We start from the raw sequence: 17,856 nt of genomic DNA, 5'->3' as shown, positions 1-17,856 counted from the left end.
CCACCTTTATAACGCAACCCCCCCCCCCCCTATCCCTCTGGAGCACTTCATGGCTCCCATCCAACATATCTCCAACATGCCACCGATCTGATAGCACCGCAGTGCCATTCACATGATCCGTGCCTCTAGCACCACTACCAAGGGTTAGCGTATATAGCTATGACATGGCACCGCAGCACTTATAACTTGACCCATGCCTTTAGCAAGCAAGTCAAGGTGGTCTGTGCCTTCAGCACGATAATCGAATGGTCTATGTCTTTAGCACAATAACCGGGCACTCGTTGTGCCAAACTCCAACAATTCTTTTCCACCAATCTCATCCCTTTCTCGTCAAGTACAATCAATTAGTCAACACGCACAACAACACAGTGGCCACCGCTCAATATCAACAACAATCAATACACATCAACACATAGTAATGGAGAGTCAAAGGGAAGGCACAACAATCACATCAACAAGTGACATCAACATAAACACGCAGTCCACAAGATACAGCCTAAACTCTACTTCCCAAGATAACAAGACAACCACAAGGCACCCACGGGATCATACAAATCTCATCCTAGGTCAACAGGATACTAACTTAACCCACATGCAATAATCACGACTCGTAACCCCTAAAACGGTACCCAAAATATCAAACGAGACTCATAAACATCAAACGGGGCACAACCAGACACGGGGAAACCACAAACGAGGTAAAACGTCACGACACGCCGCCCTGTTCCAGCGGTAGCACGACCCGCCGGTGGGAGGCTGTGTACCAGCGGGTACACGGTAGGCGGTCGGCCGCCCGCGGGTACGGCGAGTCTGTACCGGCGGGTGGTCAGGTGGGGGTTCGTCCCCCCACCGACCCCCCGCTGGTACGATGGTAATCCGGTCTTTTCCCATTTCGTGAATTCATCCGTTGAACCCAAAACCAAGTCCAAATACAACCCAATACCCAACAACAACAATATGGACTTGAACCACAAGAATTAAGCCAAGAAACCAACACAGTTAAATTCCAAATACAAGCACTAATCATGCCAAGAGTCAAGAATAAAGCACAATAATTCAAGATCATCAAAAACTCGATCATACCAAGCTTCAATAACAAACCCTGAACCTAGAATAACACCCGATCATGCATAAACTTACACAAGAACACCAAGAACAATAATAATTACAAGATTTTTCGTACAAATCCTAGAGACAGGCTCTAAACACAATTAAATACAAGAACATGCCAATAACCACACAGGGCCATCAAGAATACAAGAATCCGTATTACAAATCCTAAAGACAAGCTCTAACAAGGCACAAATACAAAATCACGCATTCAATCGTTCAACGGAGCTAATCAATAAACAATAACAAGGGAAATAAGTTTTGTAAGACATGAGTTACCTGTTAAAAAATTTGATTTTAACAGGATCGCGTAGAGAAATAGGGACAATGTGACACAATTGAAAAGGAAAATATTAGGCAACAAAGTTGTCAAATCTCTATTTTACACATGAGACGAAATTATTTAATGTTAAGTGGGAATCTTACAGCTCAAATCTATGTCTTACCATCTTTTTTTTTTTTTGAAGAGATGACATGGCAATTTATATCGTGCACCACGACGCACATAGCAATGTGCGCCCAGGCACAAAATGCGTGCGTTTCATGCTGATGTCATACTGACGTCACCCCATCCATCCGAATAGACCAAACTCCATTATCTGTATTCAGTTAAAAGTTTATGTGTATTGTGTTATGAATTTATGTGTATTCAGTTAAGAGTTTATATGTATTATGTTAACCAAACCCCATTATGTGTATTCAGTCAAAATGTTATGTGTATTGTGTAATGAGTTTATGTGTATTCAGTAAGAGTTTATATGTATTACGTTAACCAAACCCCATTATGTGTATTCAGTTAAAAGTTTATGTGTATTATGTATTATGTAGATTATGTGTATTCTGTTATGAATTTATGTGCATTCGAAACAGAGGATTTTTTTTAACTTAACAAAACGACGTCGTTTTGGGAGGCGCGGAGTGCACAGTGCTATGCGATTGTGTCTTACCTTCTTAGTTTCTTAATTATCTGCCAATATATAAAACCAAGCCAAGTGTTTTTTTCTAGCCACATGCAAGGTTGAGTTTACTTTTCAGTTAAACTAAAACAAGAGAAGAATACAAATAATGGCAAAATCTAACTACATCCTGTCTATTAGTTTTCCCAACAGATCACATACAAGCATCCAGAGAGTGAAATAAAAAATAAAAAAATAACTCACTCAAAATATTACAAGTATCAACCAGTCCAGAAGAAGCTACAATTTGTAGTGGTGTGCTTTGATTAGAACAACTTTATTACCACATTGGTGATGGTGAATAAGTCGATACACAAAATAGAATTTAATTTATAAAATTAATTTCAACCACAGTTTTGGTACGAAACCAAAATAATAAGGAATTTAATTTGAATCCCACCAAACTTGGTATGAAACATAACCAAGAAATTTATTTATACTAGTAATTGTCCCGTGCGATGCACGAACTATTATTAATTTAACAAATTTACCAATTAAATTGTTGGCATCCTCTGAATTAGCAAAGAAAGTAATGGTTGTGGAAACAGAAAAACGTACTTGAGCTCTTGAACTCAGAATTAGTTTGATTAAAAATGTAAGTATAACTTTACAATGTAATATTTAAAATTTTTGAAAGTTTAATTATGCTATTATTATGTTGATTTTAAATTTATTGTTACTTGTATTATTATTTGAATTTGAAATAACTACTTTAATTATATAACTAACGTATTTACCAGGACTATGTGGTCTAATGGTATCCGGGTTGGACTTCCATTTGGAAGATTGTGATTTCGAGCCTCAGTGGAGGCGTTATTGGCTCTTTGTGTTTCAGTAGGTTGAGAAAGTATATGAACAGATACTACATTGTAATAGAGCTAGTAGCATTCAAAAAAAAATATAACTAACGTATTTAAATAAAATAACATGCGATATTTGTCGAAAATATCCACAAAAAATTTATTCATTTGGAAAAAATTATTTATGTAAGAACTATATTTATTTTATATCTAATTTCTCCTCTTTATATGTGTGGAGTCAAATTAATTATAATTGAGGTTTAAATGAATATACGCAAATTATATTAAATATAAAACTTTATCAATAAATTTGAACACAATAAACTTTTTTTCATACTTCATTATGCTTTAATATATATATATATATATATATATATATATATATATATATATATATATATATATATATATATATATATATATATATATATATATATATAGAGAGAGAGAGAGAGAGAGAGAGAGAGAGAGAGAGCTAGAATAATAAAATATAATTTATAAAATATAAATACACATAATAACTTAAAAAATATATGTATAAATACATCTACCACACAATTAATGCATTCATACTTGCTAATCTTGTTTCTATCAAAATGCATTCACACTTTGGAGGAAAAATTTTGTGGCCAGATTCTGCTTTATTATATATAAAGAAGATAAAGATTAAATAAATAAATACTAAGAAATGGTTTCTAACCTAAGGTTATAACCCAACAAAAACAAAGAAAGATCAAAGTCGTTTGAAACACACACTTTCCTTAAAATCGATCCGCTAACTTCCGAGGGTGCTAAGAGCATTGCACTAGTACAAAAAAGTCATTCGTGTCCAAAGTTAAGGCTAATACGCGTCCACAGTTGCTTGGACGCGTATGTAGGAGATGCTGATTGTATATACAATCAGCGTCCAATCTAACTTTGGACGCAAAAAATGATAATTCGCGTTCAAAGTTGAAGAACTTTGGATGCGAAAAATGATAATTCGCGTCCAAAGTTCTTCAACTTTGGACGCGAATTAATTTTTTTTATATTTATTTAATTTGATAAAAATTCCAGTTTTTTTCCTGTACAAAAAATATTATTCACATCCTGTACATGCAGTCACAGCCACTACCACTTCAAAGCTTTCAACTAAACTTCAATACATACATCAATACATCATTACCAACACTTTAGCACTAAATTATACTTCAATACACTCAATTCACAACATACATCAACACTTCAAAGTTTTCAACACATGTGTACTAAACTTCAACACTTTAGCACTTTAATCCATACATTCACAACAATATCAACCTGCACTTCAAAGTTCTCAACACTTCAAATTAAAGTTTGCAACACATACATGTAATAAGCTAGCTAAGTACCAATAATACATCATTAAAATTAACTAAATAAGAGTTCAAAACTTTATATACATTCTTCAATAAAATATTTAGACCAAACCTCACGAATCTCATCAATTTGCTCTTGTGAGTAAGGCTTTCCATCAAATGCCTACAAAAATCTAAAATATTCAAATAATTAATTTTAACATTAATAAAGTGTAATTTAAAACTATTTATTTTTAATAAATTTTACATACCGTGTCTAAATGTTCAAAATCAGAATATAGAGTGCATATTTCATACATGTATCTCATCAAATAATACCCGCACTCCACACTACCCGGTTGTTGAGGACACTACAAAATATGATTTTTTATGTATATATATTATTAAGTTAAACAATAAAAACATTACTAATAAAATTGTAAAAAATATTAATACTCTAATTTTGATATATACCTCAATTGTATCCCAATCAACGTTGTTTTTAGGTTTTCTCCCTCCTAAAGTTGCAATTAATCGAAATGCCCTATAATATACACTCATTAATAATTTATAAACAATAATGGTTAATAATTCTCAATATACATATATATACTTACACATTCAATGTGGCCTTAATCTCCAACTCGCGCTTACATGCCCGGGAGTCTAATACATAGACTTTTCTTGATTGAACACAAATAACTAGAAGCATCCAATGATTTCTACGGCATTTAAATAAATATGTTAAACGTTATTCACAAATAATTCAATTAAGTTATATAAATAATTAAAAATATAAATTTAGTTTTCTTACTCTTAATGGTATGGAGTTAAGATGAAGTTTTGATCACTCTGTTGACCCTGGGCACGAACAAAATATCTTGTGACCTTATTAGTATCCTCAATTACACGGTCCCTAGAAAGTCCTTGGACAGAGAAATCCAATTGTAGTAACTCCAATTTTGTCCCACATCCGATGAAGACATCTACAACATATGTAGATAATTAATAAAAATGAAAGACTAAAGAAAAGTTTTTAAATATAAAAACATTATAAAAAATACTTACATTATAAATATTTGTAATATGGTCACATCAAGCCATTTCATCGTCAACATTTCTTTAACATCTTCAAACAAGACGTGAATGAAATTCACATCTAAATGATGGAAGATTGCCTCCTATAGGTCCACGTCAATGTAATCTAAATCGGATGGCAAGTTTCTAAGATGTCTGACCAATTTTTTGCATTGATCCAATTGTTGCAGTGTATCATCATCAACAAGAAGTGGTCGTAATTCTACAGCAGATTGATCAACACTTTCAAAATTCATCATTCTTGTTTGTTTTGGATTTTCCTATGAATCAAAAATTAAAAGACTTAATAACAAGTAGAATATCAGATATTCAAAATATTAAAAATATTCAATATTACTATAACACCCACTACCTTAAAAATAAAGATATATTTATGTTTATTAAATTGGGTCAACAAGTCAAAGCTTATCAAAATTGATATTGGATAATTTTACCAAATTGCCCCTCTTTATCCTTAAAGCTTAAGGAATCCCTTTTATCTTGGAGGAACATATCACTTGGAAGAAGAAAAAGACAACACTGGCTAGAGAGATAGGGGAAAAAAAACCTTGAAGCTTTGATCTCCCTCTTCTTCAAGCTTAGGTCTCAAGTTATTGGAGTATTCTAGGTAAGTTTGACCTTCATATTTCACTCTTTTTGAGTTCGCTTTATCATTTGAGCCCTAAGATCGATGTTTGAAAATATTAGGAATGTTGACAAGGAGTATTTGGGCGAACTAAATAGCTAATATTTGGGTGTTTCAAGTAAGTAGTTAACTCTTCTCACCTTATTTTGCAAAACCCATAACCTATTTTGGGATCTCTACTACTTTGAATACCCCTTTCTAGGGTTAGTATGAGTTAAAAGTATTTTGAGCTATGCTATGTTTTTGAGGTGTTAAACTTGACTAAAGATATCCTTGGGCATGCCTAAGTTTGGATTTTGTGAATAAGTGAACATGACTATTTTTTATTATATTTGTATGTGTATGATTTGTACTAAGGTGTTTTGCTCTAAAAGAGGATCAAGTAATATATTTGACAATTATTAGTTTACGATTTCATATCACTTTTGGATAGGTACTTGGTTATGTGATTTTTAAGGAAATGATTTTTGCTACATCGTGCTATTTGATTATAAGAACTATTTTGAATGTTCGGTCAAACTCATGAGGCAAGCTACATTTTGTTATTTATTTTGTTCAGTTTGATACGTTCCTAATTGCTCATTCCGAATCGTCGAGCTTAAATCATTCCGAATCGTCGAGTCTTTTGAATTATTTGTCGGAACGTTCCATCCGGCTCATTCTTAATCGTCAAGTCTAACTCATTCCGAATCGTCGAGCCTGACTCATTCCGAATATATCGTCGAGTCTTTCTAAACAATTACGCTGATAATGGCCTTTGCCACGGGTTATAATAGTGGCCGTAGGTTGCCAATGAGTCATATGTTAACGAATGATTTGTGTTTTTGAAAGTTTTGCATTATGAAATAATGTTGATGCCCATGTAGCTAAAGTTTCTGTTTTGGGAACTTGTGTGTAGTATGGTGGAAGTATATTATATCTTTGATACAGTTTAAAGATCGAGTTTTGCATATATTTATTACTTTAATTCTTTTCGTATTCTCTTGGGATTACTTGATCCGGGATTCACTTACTGGGCATTAGCTCATTATTTGTATTTTCCCCATATTTCAAAATAGTTAAGGGCATGTGAATAGCGCGAGCACAAGTGGTGGGGTCTCGAATGTGACTTTTGAAACTAGGAGACTTAGTCCTAATGTTGGAGCTTATCATGGATTTTTATTTATTTTGGATATTCTTTTCACGCTTTGTATTTTTGGTAACACTTTGTGCTTAGTTTGGTGCTTGTGATGCATTTTGGACATACTACTCTTGATTGTAAATATTTAATAGTGGTGATTTGATGAGTTTTTGGGAAGAATTAGTTGTTTATATTTTGTCATATTGGGTCCAGAAATTATTATGTATTCAAGTGTTGTTATGAAGGTTCCAAGAGGTATGTATGGCTAGGCTTCGTATTGTTACAGGTTTTCACGTAACGATATGGCCGGGTCATGTCCTAGAAGTGGAGCGTGACAGAGTGGTATCAGAGCCTAGGTTAAAATCCTTTGTTGGTTAAGAAGTTAAGTTTGAATTTTTGCCGGCTATAAATAGCGGTGATACGTTTAGGTTTTAAGCAAGTTTTGGATGTGGTTTCCTAAACATTTTTGTTATTAAGGTCATACTTTCTTTGTTGTGAGTTTAAGGAGTGTTGCTTTACAATGTTTAGGAGCGGTGTTCCTATACGCGGTTGAACTCGTCAAGTTAGGCTGTCGATAAATGTGTCACCTATTCGGAACATAGTTGTGGATGCTTACGTGTTGTGTGATTCAGGTTCTTTGCATTGTTTTATTTCTGAGAAGTTTGCAAAGAATTAAATTTGCAAGCTAAGAAGTTGAGTGAACCCTTGTGTGTTAGTACCCTAATGGGAAAAATTATGGTGACAGATACTTGGTTTCAATATTGCCATCTGCAACTTAATAGGAGTGATATGTTAATTGATTTAATTCAGTTAGATATGCAGGATTTTGATGTGATATTAGGAATGGACGGGCTATCCAAAAACTATGCCTACATTAATTACGGTTGTAGAAATGTAGTATTTCAAATTTCTGGACACCGTATTTTTACTTTGGGACACTCTCCTAGGAGTGGAGTGTTGGTGTCGAAAGTGTCAATGAAAATAATTTTTACATTGAAGGCTAAGAAAGAATTGACAAAAGGGTGTAATGGTTTCTTGACTTAGTTAATGTATACCCACTAGAAATAAGTTAAGCTAGATGATATTCCAGCGGTTAAGGAATTTCCATACGTGTTCCTAGAGTGTTTACCAATATTACCTCCAAATAGAGAAATTGAGTTTGAAATAGAGGTTGTTCCCAGAACTACTCCAATCTCAAAGGCCCCTTACCGCATGGCAACATCTAAGCTACGTGAGTAAAAGGAGCAATTATAAGAATCACTTGATATGGGATTTGTTAGACCTAGTGTATCTCTTTGAGGGTGCACCAGTGTTATTTGTGAAGAAAAAAAATGGTAGCTTGCGATTGTGTATTGACTATCGGGAATTGAATAAAGTTACTAGAAAAAAAAAGTATCCTCTACCTCGCATAGATGATTTATTTGACCAGTTGCAAGGTGCAAAATACTTCTCAAAAAATAATTTGAGATCAGGGTACCATAAATCGAAGGTTAAAGCTAGTGATGTACCCAAGACGGCTTTTAGGACCCGATATGTTCAATATGAATTTTTGGTGATGTCGTTCGGGCTAACCGATGCTCCTGCTTTCTTTATGGATTTATTGAATAGGGTCCTCACGCCATTTCTGGACAAATTTGTTGTGGTATTCATTGATGAAATTTTGGTATATTGAAAGAGTGAGGAAGAGCATGCTCAACATCTGAGGACCATCTTGCACACCTTGAAGGAAAATTAATTATATGCCTAGCTAAGTAAATGTAAATTTTGACTTAAGGAGGTATCTTTTCTTGGTCATGTAATTTCTGGAGACGGGATTTCAGTAGACCCAACTAAGGTTGAAGCAATAACGCAATGGCCAAAACCCACTTATGTTACAGAAGTAAGGAGTTTTCTAGGTTTAGAAGGTTATTACAAGAGATTTGTGAAGGATTTCTCAGTAATAGTTATGCTATTGACTCGGTTATCTCGAAAGGGTATAAAGTTTGAGTGGGATGAGGAGTGTGAGAAGAGCTTTCAAGAATTATAGGAAAGATTGATTAGTGCCCTATCTTAGCCCTACCATCCGGGGAAGAAGGATTTGTTATTATAGTGATGCATCAAGAAGAGGATTAGGATGCGTGTTGATGAAAAATGATAAGGTGGTAGCTTATACTTCTCGACAATTGAAGTTCCAAGAGTTAATTACACCACTCATGACTTAGAAATAGGAACTATGGTATTTGCTTTAAAGATTTGGAGACACTACCTATATGGAGAATCATGTCAAATATTCACGGACAACAAGAGTTTGAAGTAACTTTTTACCCAAAATGAGTTAAACATGAGACAACGATGATGGTTGGAGCTAATAAAAGATTATGACCTCTCTATTAATTTTCATCCGAGTAAGGCTAACGTGGTAGCTAATGCTTTAAGTCGTAAATCCTCCACGGTTAATGTGACAATGGTGACTACTCAAACCCAATAGTTGAAAGATTTGGAAGGTTTAGAAGTTGAGATTATTTCACAAGATAAGCAGGGAGGGATATTGACAACTATGACTGCAAAACCCGTATTATTATATCGCATCAAAGCAGCCCAAGTTTTAGATCCCGAGTTGATTAAGATTAAGGGAAAAAAAATTAACAGGTGACCCAAAAGAGTTTAGTATTCATGATGATGAATCCCTATATTTCAAGTCCTGATTATGTATTCCAAATGACGCTAAGATAAGGAAGGATATTTTAATGGAGGCCCATCAATCCCATTCCTCGGTACATCTAGGTGTTATCAAAAGGTATAGAGATATGAAAAATAATTTCTGGTGGAGTGGTATGAAACGGGATATTGCTGACTTTGTGGCTAGATGCATGGTATGTTAGCAAGTCAAAGCTAAACACCAAAGACCTGCAGTATTATTGAAACCCCTAAAGGTACCTAATGGAAGTGGGAACACATACCCATGGATTTTGTAAGTGGATTACCTAACAGTCAGCATGGGAAAATACCATTTGGGTTATTGTGGATCAACTTACTAAGGATGCACATTTTCTACTCATTAAGAAGACACTCCATTGAATGACCTAACTAAGTTATATGTGAATGAAATTGTAAGGTTACATGGCGTACATGTTAGTATAGTATCTGACCGGGACTCTAGATTTGTGTCAAAATTTTGGAAAAGTTTACACTAAGTCATGGGGAATGAATTAAGATTAAACACTGCATTTCATCCACAAACAGATGGCAAACTAAGAGGACAATTCAGACCTTGGAAGATATGCTTCGAGTTTGTGTACGTCTTGGATTTCAAGGGTAGTTGGAGTAAATACTTAACTTTGATTGAGTTTGCATATAACAATAGCTACCAATTGAGTATAGGAATGACACCTTTTGAAGCTTTATATGGAAGGAAATGTAGATTATCTTTATATTGGGATGAAGTTGTAGAAAGAAAGATCTTAGGGCCAGAACTTGTATAAATCAGAGTAGAGAGGATTCAAATTATTAAGGAAAGAATTAAAACCTCTCAAGACAGACAAAAGAGCTAGGCTGACTTGAAAATAAGAGAATTGGAATTCAAAGTTGGAGATTTGGTGTATTTAAAGGTTTCACCAACTCGAGGAGTAATGAGGTTTGGAGAAAAAAGAAAATTAAGTCCACGTTACATTGGACCATTTGAGATCTTGAGTAGAGTTGGTAGTTTGGCTTATGAGCTAGCCCTACCACCACAACTAGCTGGAGTTCACAATGTATTCCATGTATCAATGCTACGAAGATACATTGCATATCCGAGTCATGTGGTGGAGTATCAACCTTTGCAAGTTAGAGATGACTTAACTTATAAAGAAGTACCTCTTCGCATCATTGACCGAAAGGAACAAGTATTGAGGTCCCGAGTAATCCCATTTGTTAAAGTGCAATGGTCACATCATACCCCAAGAGAAGCAATATGGGAAAAGGAAGATGAAGCATAGATATCCTAAACACTTTAAGTTTGAAGGTATCCTAAACACTTTAGGATATGAAGCATAGATATCCTAAACACTTTAAGTTTGAAGGTATGTAAGTTTCGAGGACGAAACTTATTTTAAGGAGGGGAAATTGTAATACCCACTACCTTAAAAATAAAGATATATTTATGTTTATTAAATTGGGTCAACAAGTCAAAGCTTATCAAAATTGATATTGGATAAATTTACTAAATTACCACTCTTTATCCTTAAAGCTTAAGGAATCCCTTTTATCTTAGAGGAACATATCACTTGGAAGAAGAAAAAGACAACATTGGCTAGAGAGATAGGGGAAAAAAAAAACCTTGAAGCTTTGATCTCCCTCTTCTTCAAGCTTAGGTCTCAAGTTATTGGAGTATTCTAGGTAAGTCTGACCTTCATATTTCACTCTTTTTGAGTTCGGTTTATCATTTGAGCCCTAAGATTGATGTTTGAAAATATTAGGAATGTTGGCAAGAAGTATTTGGGTGAGCTAAATAGCTAAGATTTGGGTGTTTCAGGCAAGTGGTTAACTCTTCTCTCCTTATTTTGCAAAACCCATAACCTATTATGGGATCTCTACTACTTTGAATACCCCTTTCTAGGGTTAGTATGAGTTCAAAGTATTTTGGGCTATGCTATGTTTTTGAGGTGTTAAACTTGACAAAAGATATCCTTGGGCATGCTTAAGTTTGTATTTTGTGAATAAGTGAACATGACTATTTTTTATTATATTTGTATGTGTATGATTTGTACTAAGGTGTTTTGCTCTAAAAGAGGATCAAGTAATTTATTTGACAATTATTAGTTTACGATTTCATATCACATTTGGATATGTACTTGGTTATGTGATTTTTAAGGAAATGATTTTTGCTAAATCGGGCTATTTGATTATAAGAACTATTTTGAATGTTCGGTCAAACTCATGAGGCAACCTACATTTTGTTATTTGTTTTTTTTTTTTTTGGTTTGGAATGTTCCTAATTGCTCATTCCGAATCGTCGAGCTTGACTCATTCCGAATCGTCGAATCTTTTGAATTATTTGTTGGAACATTCCATCCGGCTCATTCTGAATCGTCAAGTCTGACTCATTCCGAATCGTCGAGCCTGACTCATTCCGAATCGTCGAGTCTTTCTAAACAATTATGCTGATAATGGCCTTTTCCACGGGTTATAATAGTGGACGTAGGTTGCCAATGAGTCATATGTTAACGAATGATTTGTGCTTTTGAAAGTATTGCATTATGAAATAATGTTGATGCCCATGTAGCCAAAGTCTCTGTTTTGGGAACTTGTGTATAGTATGGTGGAAGTATATTATGACTTCGATACAGTTTAAAGATCGAGTTTTGCATATATTTATTACTTTAATGCTTTTCGTATTCTCTTGAGGTTATTTGATCCAGGATTCACTTACTGGGCATTAGCTCATTATTTGTATTTTCCACATATTTCAAAATAGTTAAAGGCATGTGAATAGCGCGAGCACAAGTGGTGGGGTCTCGAATGTAACTTTTGATACTAGGAGACATAGTCCTAATTTTGGAGCTTATCACGGATTTTGTTTATTTTGGATATTCCTTTGACGCTTTGTATTTTTGGTAACACTTTGTGCTTGGTTTGGTGTTTGTGATGCATTTTGGACATACTACTCTTGATTGTAAATATTTAATAGTGGTGATTTGATGTGTTTTTGGGAAGAATTATTTCTTTATATTTTGTCATATTGGGTCCAGAAATTATTATGTGTTCAAGTGTTGTTATGAAGGTTCCGAGAGGTATGTATGGCTAGGCTTCGTATTGTTATAGGTTTTCATGTAACGATATGGCTAGGTCATGTCTTAGAAGTGGAGTGTGACAATTACCTTAAGCTTGTTTAATGGATCAATAGAATGGCAACTACTCCAAGTTGGTGTGCCAACCTTTGGACTTGCTTGTGCATTCTTCATCAAATATTCTAGCTGAGATTGCATCATTTCAAACTGGGATTGCATACCTTCCATTGTTTCTTTTCTAATCTTTTCAGCCACTTTGTCATATATTTTCTTCTCAATGATCTTCTCCATATCAGTAACTGAAACAACCCCAGCTGAATTTCCACGACTTATGCTCTCCAATTTACCAAACACATCCCGAATATTGGAGTGCACTCCAACACCTCTCACATTGCCATCGTACTCATTGGTGCCAAGAGCTGGTGTCAATATATCATTTTACATTTTTGGTTGGAATGAGCCTTGACTTATTTCTTCACACTTCTCGACCTATTTCAACACAAACAAGATCAAAAATAGTGGGGATGCTCATTTCGCGCTTGCAACTCCCTATACTTTTGAATTTTGGCCTATAATAGGTTAATAATAATAAAACATTAAGTCCACGTCAATAAAACATGATTATTAAGCAAGTAAATTAAGTAATGTACCTTGGAGGCTTCAGTTTCATAATTTTTTACAAATTTCTCCCATTGTTCTTCATTCAAGAAGTGATAACACTCATAGGGAGAGCTATATTTTGGGTTCTTTTTGTTGATGAATTCACACACCAATCTTGACTTGAAATCTTTCCAACGTATCCGCGCATGGTCCAAAATATTATTTCTTTCTTTATCAGAGATATTAAACTCTTTCTGAATAACAACAACAAAATAACAAATAATTAGACCTTTATTGACATTAACACATATATAAATTAAATTATTGACTATTACCTTAAGTTCATGTCAAACAGCTTTTTTAACCCCACTGGAGACTTGACACCATTCACCACTGTTAATGTCTATGTGAATACGAACCATAAGGCCAAGGTAATTTGCGTACTTCCTTGCATTTGGGCCAATAGGCCTATGCATGTCATTGAACTCAATTAATATAGACTCATCGTCTGGTTTCTTCTTTTTCATTTTACTGCAATTTGTAGCTCCTCTTGCTTTACGCAATTTGCTCCCTGTTTGCTTTGAAGACTCCTCTACCATCGGATCTGTGTGATTGTCGGCCATGAATTTGTATATATATACCTGCACATGCATAAGATAACTATGTTATAAAGAACATCTTATAAAATATAAACATGTTATAAAAAAATAATAAGATTACATTTTAGAATTTATAGTGTCGAATGGTCAATCCACAACCCTTCTTCATGATCAGTACGCATGTAATTAGTATCAATGTTATCTTCACCTAAAGCCACGGGTTGAATACCAATAGAAAATGGTGGGGTTTCATCAAATTGGTCATATTCCTCTTCATCTACAACATCACCAATACTAACAATACTTCTTTTGCCTTGTAAGACAATTGACCACTTACTATCAATAGGATCAGAAACATAGAAGATTTGTTTAGCTTGAGATGCAAGTATAAACGGTTCATCACGATATCCTAGCCGACCAAAATCAACTAAGGTAAAACCCAAATCATCTACACGGAGACCCCGCCTGTTATCAACCCAAGAACATCGGAATAGAGGAATGCTAAACACCTTATAATCAAGTTCCCAGATTTCATCAATGATTCCATAGTATGAAATAGTAGCATCTACCGGGTTAGTATCTTTGGCACTAGAATACTCTCTTGATAGTGCTACTAATGTCACTCCACTATTTTGCACCATACTTTTTTTATCTTGACGTTTTGTGTAAAACGTATACCCATTAATATCATATCCCTGATAAGTGCTCACAACTAACCCAGGGCCATACGCTAACCACCTAATAGTTTCACTGATATTATTTGGCACTTGAGATAACTCTTGCATCACTGTATCTTTGAACCATGTGATAAATGTACACTTGTGTTCCTTTTTCACCCACATTTCACCCTTAGAAGGATTTTGTTGCCTTACAATAGACATGTGTTGTTCCAAATATGGATGAACCTCAGAAAGCTGCTGCAGTACGAGATAATGTGCTTGATTTCAGACTTGGGACATGTGTTTTAAACCCAATGGTACCTTTTCCTGTGAGTCTTCCCTCATGACGTGATTTAGAAACACCAATGGACTTAACATTTGCCAAATAATCAGTACATAAATCAATGACTTCTTCAGCGCCGTAAGCTTCAATTATACTCCCTTCTGGCAGATATTGATTTCTCACATATCCATTCAAAATTCCCATGTATCTCTCAAATGGATACATATACCTCAAGAATACAGGACCACACATTTTAATTTCTCACACTAAGTGAACTGTTAAATGCACCATAACATCAAAAAATGATGGGAGGAAATACATTTCAAACTGGCATAAAGTTACTACCACATCAGCTTGCAAAGAATCCAACATGTAACACCCCTAAAATTTAAAACTTCGAATACTTATGAAATAAAGGCAATACTATCATTAATCCCAAAACAGAGCGTTACTAAACAAAAGTGTTTGGGGTGCTATGCCATATCTGAGCTGGAGAACTCAGATGCACAGGCTATACTAACTAAATATCCTCAAAACAGTGTCGTTACATCATCATGGCACGTAGGCTGATAAGGAAACTAACTATCTAAGCCTTGGGTCCTCTAGCGCGCTTCGGAATTAGTCATTTGTGCCTGAAAGCCAAATATATCTGTTCAGCGAATAATGCTGGTAACCCACTCCAACGCGTTAAAATACAATATAGGTATGTGTATATATATAGATATATGAAAACCATTTTGAAGCATGAATATATATATACTTAGGAGACTCTAGCTTTAAAATCAGGAATAAACTCGACAAGTAGGGACAAGCACATTCAACAGTTATAATCAAGCATATAAAGACACTAGCATATCTCCTAAGGTCACACGTTTACTTCACATTATCCATATCGTCATTCAATCATTATCTTATCACGTAAGTACACTTTGATGGCGCCACAGGACCAATTGCATGCCCATACATGAGGGTCAGCGCATATAACGCTAACACGGCCATGCAACACCCCGCCTCATACCGCAGCATGAAGGGGTTGACCGCAGCCAACCGATGAACCGCAGCTCATCAAACCATCTACGAGCCAAACGGTGGACTGTAGCCCAAAAGTGTATCTCTGACCGCAGCCAGGTTATGAACCGCAGCTCATGTAAAACGTTTGCGAGCCAAACGGTGGACCGCAGCCCAAAAGTGTATTTCTGACCGCAGCCAGCTTATGAACCACAGCTCATGTATAACCAATTTGACCGCAGCCAATATTGGTGAATCATGCACACATAACACATAGCAAGCACATGCAACCCACATTAACACATTGGGAAGGGGGGAGAAAACGTATAATGAAACCTATGCGTGGTCATCCACATACTAGGAATAATCCTAAGGGGTTCATACTTCCTTCACCTAGGCCAATGGGGTACCAATTCAACTAGCATGCAATATACAAGACTCTTTTATCCTACGAACGGCACCCAAAACATCAAACTAGACTTAGGCACGATAAACGGAGTCTGTTGGGACACCACGAGGGTCGGGGAAACATCAAACGGGGAAACCACCATCCCGAAGTGGGAAAAACCAGCGGGTGGTCCACCACCCGGCGGCGGCGAAGTACCGGGCAGCGGGTGCCTGGCGGGCAGTCGCCTGCCCGCCGGCTGCCCGCTGCCAGCCACGCCCATTTGGGGCAGCAGGTAGGTGGCGGGTTCCCCTACCCCCACTGACTCTTTTTCAATATATTGGTCACGAGATCTTTCGTGGAACCCGAAATCATGTTTAGACACTTTTAAATATAAACGACGACATCACGTAGTCAACAATGGATCAAAACCAAAAATCATATTGAACACATCCTAAAATGACTTCTAAACATAATTAACACCCGAACATGCGAAATCCCACCCAATTATATCAAGAATATCACAATACGAAATCCCCAATTTAACCTAGGGCTCTAATCATATTCAAATCATCAAAATCATAGTTTTATCTTTAAAATCACGAACATCAAGATTTATCAAGAACATCGCACAATTATCAAGATCCTCTTATAATCATCAATATTATCAAGATCAACATATAAGATCATCCCATCAATCATCAAGATCGTATCATCATCATCATAAAAGATTTATCAAGACACAAGCATAGAGAAGGAGCCAAAGAAGGAGATTATAGCAAAGAAAATAGGTTTTATTGAGACATGGGTTACCTCTTAGCCTTAATTAATCCTGCCTTGGCTATTAAGGTTGTTCTCTAATATCTCCATCTGATTGATCTCCCGAGGCTTGGTGGTGGGGAATATCCCGGGAATATTTTCGTGTAATATAACTATGGGTGGTAAGGGTTCTAATTGCTTTCTAATCCCCTATTTATAGAATCAGGAATCCTAATCCTAATCTGACTAGTAAAAGCCTACTTTCTTTATTCCTAATAAATATATAGGTCTAGGGTTCCTAATTAGAATCTGACTAGTAAAAGGTTTACTCTCTTTATTCCTAATAGGCTTAAGACTCTCGTTTAGGCAAGGGTCCACGATCCATGGTGGGCCACATTAATTAATTAAAGGGAATCCTAACCAAATTAAATCCTTTTTAATTATTATTGATTGCTATAATCTGCAAGCGCACAGAGTCAATCACAGTATAAATTCCTGGAGTATTCCAAGGTCGATCCCACGAAGAACACTATTAACTGTTATCTTGAATAAACAATTTTGTTGATAAGGAAAGTCTCAAATATATAATATTAATGTAATTTAAAAGAATATTTATGAATTAAAACCAAAGAAATTTCCAATTGAGAGAAGACTAGGGATTTGGGGTTCACCTATTAGATAATTAACTAACTCTCCTAAGTATTAACTCTTATGACTATAGTGATGATTGCTTCAAATATATCCTAATACTCCGTCGAGCTACTAGGTTGTATCCAAATAACTGTGATCAT

This window comes from Ipomoea nil, unplaced genomic scaffold (genome assembly GCF_001879475.1).
Source record: "Ipomoea nil cultivar Tokyo-kokei standard unplaced genomic scaffold, Asagao_1.1 scaffold2868, whole genome shotgun sequence".
NCBI classification, from domain to species: domain Eukaryota; kingdom Viridiplantae; phylum Streptophyta; class Magnoliopsida; order Solanales; family Convolvulaceae; genus Ipomoea; species Ipomoea nil.
Note: the sequence above shows the minus strand (reverse complement) of the source record.